Source organism: Fulmarus glacialis, unplaced genomic scaffold (assembly GCF_000690835.1).
Source record: "Fulmarus glacialis isolate BGI_N327 unplaced genomic scaffold, ASM69083v1 scaffold8369, whole genome shotgun sequence".
Classification (NCBI taxonomy): Eukaryota; Metazoa; Chordata; class Aves; order Procellariiformes; family Procellariidae; genus Fulmarus; species Fulmarus glacialis.
The window spans coordinates 52,236-57,023 of NW_009235268.1; the positions used below are offsets into that span (position 1 = coordinate 52,236).

At 44.2% G+C, this 4,788-nt stretch overlaps 1 protein-coding gene across 1 annotated transcript in view; it reads left to right on the forward strand.

The window, feature by feature from the left end:
* LOC104082738 (glutamate receptor ionotropic, delta-2) overlaps positions 1-4,788 on the forward strand; it is a gene marked incomplete at its 5' end in the record, with an annotated part of 109,774 nt that overhangs the window by 48,192 nt on the left and 56,794 nt on the right. The gene's annotated exons all lie outside the window — the stretch shown is intronic.

Here is a 4,788-nt window from a genome sequence, read left to right on the forward strand (position 1 = left end):
TGGAAAGTCTCCGGAACAGAAAGCCAAGGAACAGTGGTAGCAGGGTTTGTAGCAGAGGTATCTTCCCTCGCTGAAACAACATGCGAGGAAGAAGAAAGCTGGTTGCAGGGACAGAGGGAGTGAGAGGAGAGGCACCGAGGAGAGGGAGGAGCTGGATGCTTGTGAATTATTATGGGGGCTGAATAAATGGAGCCTTCCTTATTGCTCAGCTCCATGCAGACTAGCGAAGTGAGAAATCTAAGGAAACTATCCAGAGAAGCTTTCTGCTGTGTCTCAGAGCAAGCCCATGGGGTAGGTTGCTCTCCAGAGCAATCAGATGGAAACCGGGAGGAGGAGTCGGACAGTGTCCCCAGGAGGGTCACCAGTATGTCTGAGCGCAGTGGTTAGAGAGGATTGGATTTGTTGAAAGGTGAAGATGGGGTGAGGAAGCCTTTACTCTCTGAATGTATGGGACCTCAGTAGCCTTAAGGAAAAAATGCTCTGGGGATGAGGTATCACGAGGTCTTAAGGACCTCTGTCAAATCCCAAAGAAGACTTGGCAGTGGCAAGGAAACCAAGGCAGTAAGCTGCAGAGAGGCTTGTGTCAAGATTTTTGTCTGGCATGGTGTAAACAGTAAGTGGCTTTGGAAAACTTCTGTGCTGTGTGCTTCAGTTACCACGTAGCCTGGCTGGGCTGCATCGCGTACCAGGGCCCCTGAAGGTCTGAGTCATGGGAAGCGGGCACGTAGGCACCTGGAGTGTGCATCCAGCTGCCCTGCTGCTGCAGGCGTTGCAGAGCCTCTGCCCCAGCCAGGCAGAGAAGGAGCGCTGCTGCGGCTTGTCCTGGCACGAGCACGACAAGGAGCACGAGGCTGCAGCACGTCAAAACCCAGGCACAGGCAGCAGGACTGCTTAACTAGGCTGTGCCAGTCGGATCCGAATTTCCCTTGAAATATTTCACAGACCTAGTCCCTGGCATCGGCCTGGTTCAGAACAGGCTCCCAAAAAAGCTCACCTTGGCTCTGTAGTTTTTTGAGGAGTCAAAACAGATAGAAGCATTGGCTAACATGAATCAGTTGGATATGTTCCGGACTCTTGTTTGCACAATGTGTTTTATTTGCTGCTTTAGTGCCAGTCAGGTTAGGTTAGCCCAAAATAAAGCAGTGCCCTGATCCCAGCCATCATAGCTCTGATAACTTTTGTAAAAAACAAGTGGCTTTCCAGACCCAGGTTTTGTACTTAAACACGGCTTCATTCTGCTTTATGACTAAGTGCAAGCAGAAAAAAAGGATGATAAGGCCGAGGAAAAACTGTGCTTGCCACTTTATTCATAAAACACTTTTGCAAAGTGCATTTAGTAATTTGCCATTGTAACCACCTGTATGCAGAGCTTTCAGTGCAGAGCTCTGACGCTGTCTTTAGTTCATACTTTGACTGCTCAGCTAAAACTTCCATTTGTATGCATTTATTCTGCTTCACACATTAAGTTATCAGTCACTTTCAATATTTCAAAGTCACAGCAGTCTTTTTCTGACATACATTTGTCAGAATAAACTGCCTTGATTGCTGTTATTACAGACTGCAGTTCCTGACTAAGGGAAAAGTCTTATATAGAACCAGAATATTGAAACTGCTTAATAAAACAATAGATAAAACAGAATAAAAATAGACTAAATGAACAGAAATAGATGCTTTAAATGACCAGCCAAAAAAATTTAAAAAAAAGGAGGAGAGGAGGGCAAGGCAGGATTTATAATCTCACACAACAAAATTAATCAGGAAAAATCTAATTTTTTAAGTTCATATGCAAGCTATTGAAAATTGCTCTTTGCTGCTGCCTGGCAGTGAGTCAGTAAAGTATGTCTTACTTGGACTTTCTCTTAATCAAACACTTTATCATATTCCTGTAATGATCACTCTCAATAGAAGGCTTTTAATAATAGTCCATTATAGTCACAGCACAGTATAACGAGGGGCTTTGGCCTAGCTGGAGAGGGTGCCTACACTCCTGATGAAGTAGTGGTGGTAGTAATTTATCATGGCACATGAGCACATCTCTCTCTATCACATGTGCTTAATAGCGTGCAGGGGCTTTGCTAGGCCTTACAGTTTAGGACTGAACCCAGGGGGAAGCATACTTTTTGGAAAGGTAATGATCCTTTTATGCTTATTGTAATTTTTTAAAAAAATTTTTCCTTATATTTGCTACTGTTGTCTTCAGCTGAAAGAACAATATAACAATAGGTGAATTTCCAAAGCAGTAAAGAAAAGCTGCCACTTAATTACCTTGCTTTGTAGATAATTACATACTACAGCTGCTTCCACCAAAGCAGAAAGGTTTCAACTAGTAACAGGCATGAAAGGGCAAAATAACTTTACTGGATGCAGTTTGATAGGTGGGATGCCTAAACATCACCAAAGAGATCATCAGCATCTCTAAAGATAGCAGATTCCTACACAAAGCCCCTAAGACAGATAAGCTGGTTTGGGGGGCTTGGGGGTTTTTTAATTAAAAATTCAAATTTTTTAATTAACAAAACCAAACAAACTCCGTTACAGTAATATTTGGAAAGAAAAGTAGCAGAGTAGTAAGCACAGATTTGCCGTGTTGAGAGCAGGAGAGAAGTTCCTGACCCAGGACTGCATTTTTTCGGCTTTGCCTGGGGTATTCCTAGAGCAACATGTGAGAGGAAGCATGCAGAACTGAGCCTTGAGTTAGCTGAGAAGTATGCGCTCTATTTTTAATATTGATTGGTTGTATTAATTTCCTTGGGTTTGGAGGGACTTTAGTTAATTAGCAGTGGAACTTCAGATCATGGAATTACGCCAGATTTTTATTGGTTTAGCTGATGGGAGAATTTAATCCTATAAATATGTCTTTGGCATAATTTAGACATAAGGCTCAAGTTTAACAGCCCCATCAAACAGGGGATTTATGTTCCTTTCTTTTTATGCCTGTGAAGTACTATGCGAAGCTACAGAAATGTGTCAGCTCTTACAGTCACGCTTGTGCAGCAATCAGGGCTTTCAAAAAGCCATCAGGGTTCACCCGCAACATCAAATTCCCCTCCGTTCTTCCACCATTTTATATAAATCTGGAGAAAAAATATATAAATCTATGGAAGAAAAGCGATTGAAAATGAAGCATTGTTAAAACCCAGAGGAAGTGAAGGTTGGACTTGATGATCTTAGAGGTCTTTTCCAACCTTAATGATTCTATGATTCTATGATTCTATGAAGTTCTTCATGTCCCTCTTAAATTGGAAACACCTACAATGCTCATTTTTAATTTTTTTAAGAGTGGCAATCTTGATCCCCCTTAAATATATAAGGCCTCTTGAAAATAAGGGGGTTTAGATAGAACCACTGACAGGTGTTCAACCCAAGAACAAATATATCCGTGGCTGTGTAGGTAAGTAGGTTGCTCTGCTGGCAGCAGCGTTTATATTTTATTCTCACCCCCAAAATGAAGTGTTTGTGTGCCTAGCTGGGCCAGCAGCAGCGAGCGGAAGAATAACGCGTAGCAATACCCTCTCCTTCTGCTGTGCAAGCGAAGGGGCTGTCACTCCAACTTGCAGTGAGAAACTAAGCTCACGGGGGTGAACGACATATCCAAGGTAACTCCACAAATCACTCGGCCAGCTAGCAAAACCGTTGCTTCTCCCACCACCCCTTCTCTGCCCATTTTCCCAGCTTTTTCTTCTTCATTCCTAGTGCAGGCCACATGGCTTAACTGTTTACTTGCTCTGAGGCCTTTTTTTGTAGAAGAAATCCAGAGTGGCTTTGGCATTGGGGTTTTTTTAAGGGCTAAAGTTAGGAGAAGCGTCCTCTTTGCTTCCACCGAGAGCTGCAATAGCTGAGATTAAGGGAGGCTGCGGAGGCAGCACAGCCACGGGCTGCGCGCGAGCACAGCATCCTTCCTCTCCCTCCTGCCAGCTTTATTTCGAATTACCTTGTGCCTTGGCACCACTGGCTGTTTCCTTTTTTCTGCCCAAAGTGCTTTCCTACTGCTGCTTCAGCTAACACGGACCCTTTTAGCTGCTTTAGTGCTGTGTAGAAACCTGTTGTCCCTTGCGCTGCCAAATAGGGACAGTGGTCTGCAGCGGGGCCCCGCGGGGCGAAGCCCTGGGTGGGTGCAAGGGAGCAGCCCCCGGCGTGGCTGGGCAATGTCTTGGTCCGAGAGGTGCAAAGAGGGCTGTAAGCGCTTGCCCTGTTGGGGTCGTGGTCTCAAAGCCACCTCAAAATCAAAAGTGGTGTTTGGGATCGGTACTGTTGTTCATTGTGAAGGAGAGAGGATTTTTATTTCCTTTTTTCCCAGTTTCTAGGAAGTGTGAGTGGTTTCTCTGTTCATTGGGCTGAACTGTCGTCATCTTTTTGCTTGTGTTTGAAATAAAGCCTGGGTAAGCAACTGTCACCAGGAGACTTCTGTCCCAGGCTAGCAGGATTGGGAGCAGACCATGCTGTGCTCCTTTCAGCCTATTGCAATTCAAGATGATTCCCACCGTGCTGCATTTCAGATTCAATTCTGAAGATTTGCTTGCTCACAGAGAAGCTTTCTCATCCCGCACAGGCACTTGCATACACACTAGTATCTTTTTCCAAATTGAGGAAAAAGTAGAGATGCCCAGCCCTTCATCTTGGCTAGGCAATGATAAGCTCCTTGCTAAAATTTTTAAATGTTACAGCCCTTTAGATCACTAATACACATCTAGCTGATCCTTTACAGCTGGAATTATTGCAGGGCTGAATCATAATAGTAATGGTGCAGGTTATCTCTGTGTAAATAGTGCAGTATCTTCATTCAGCAGG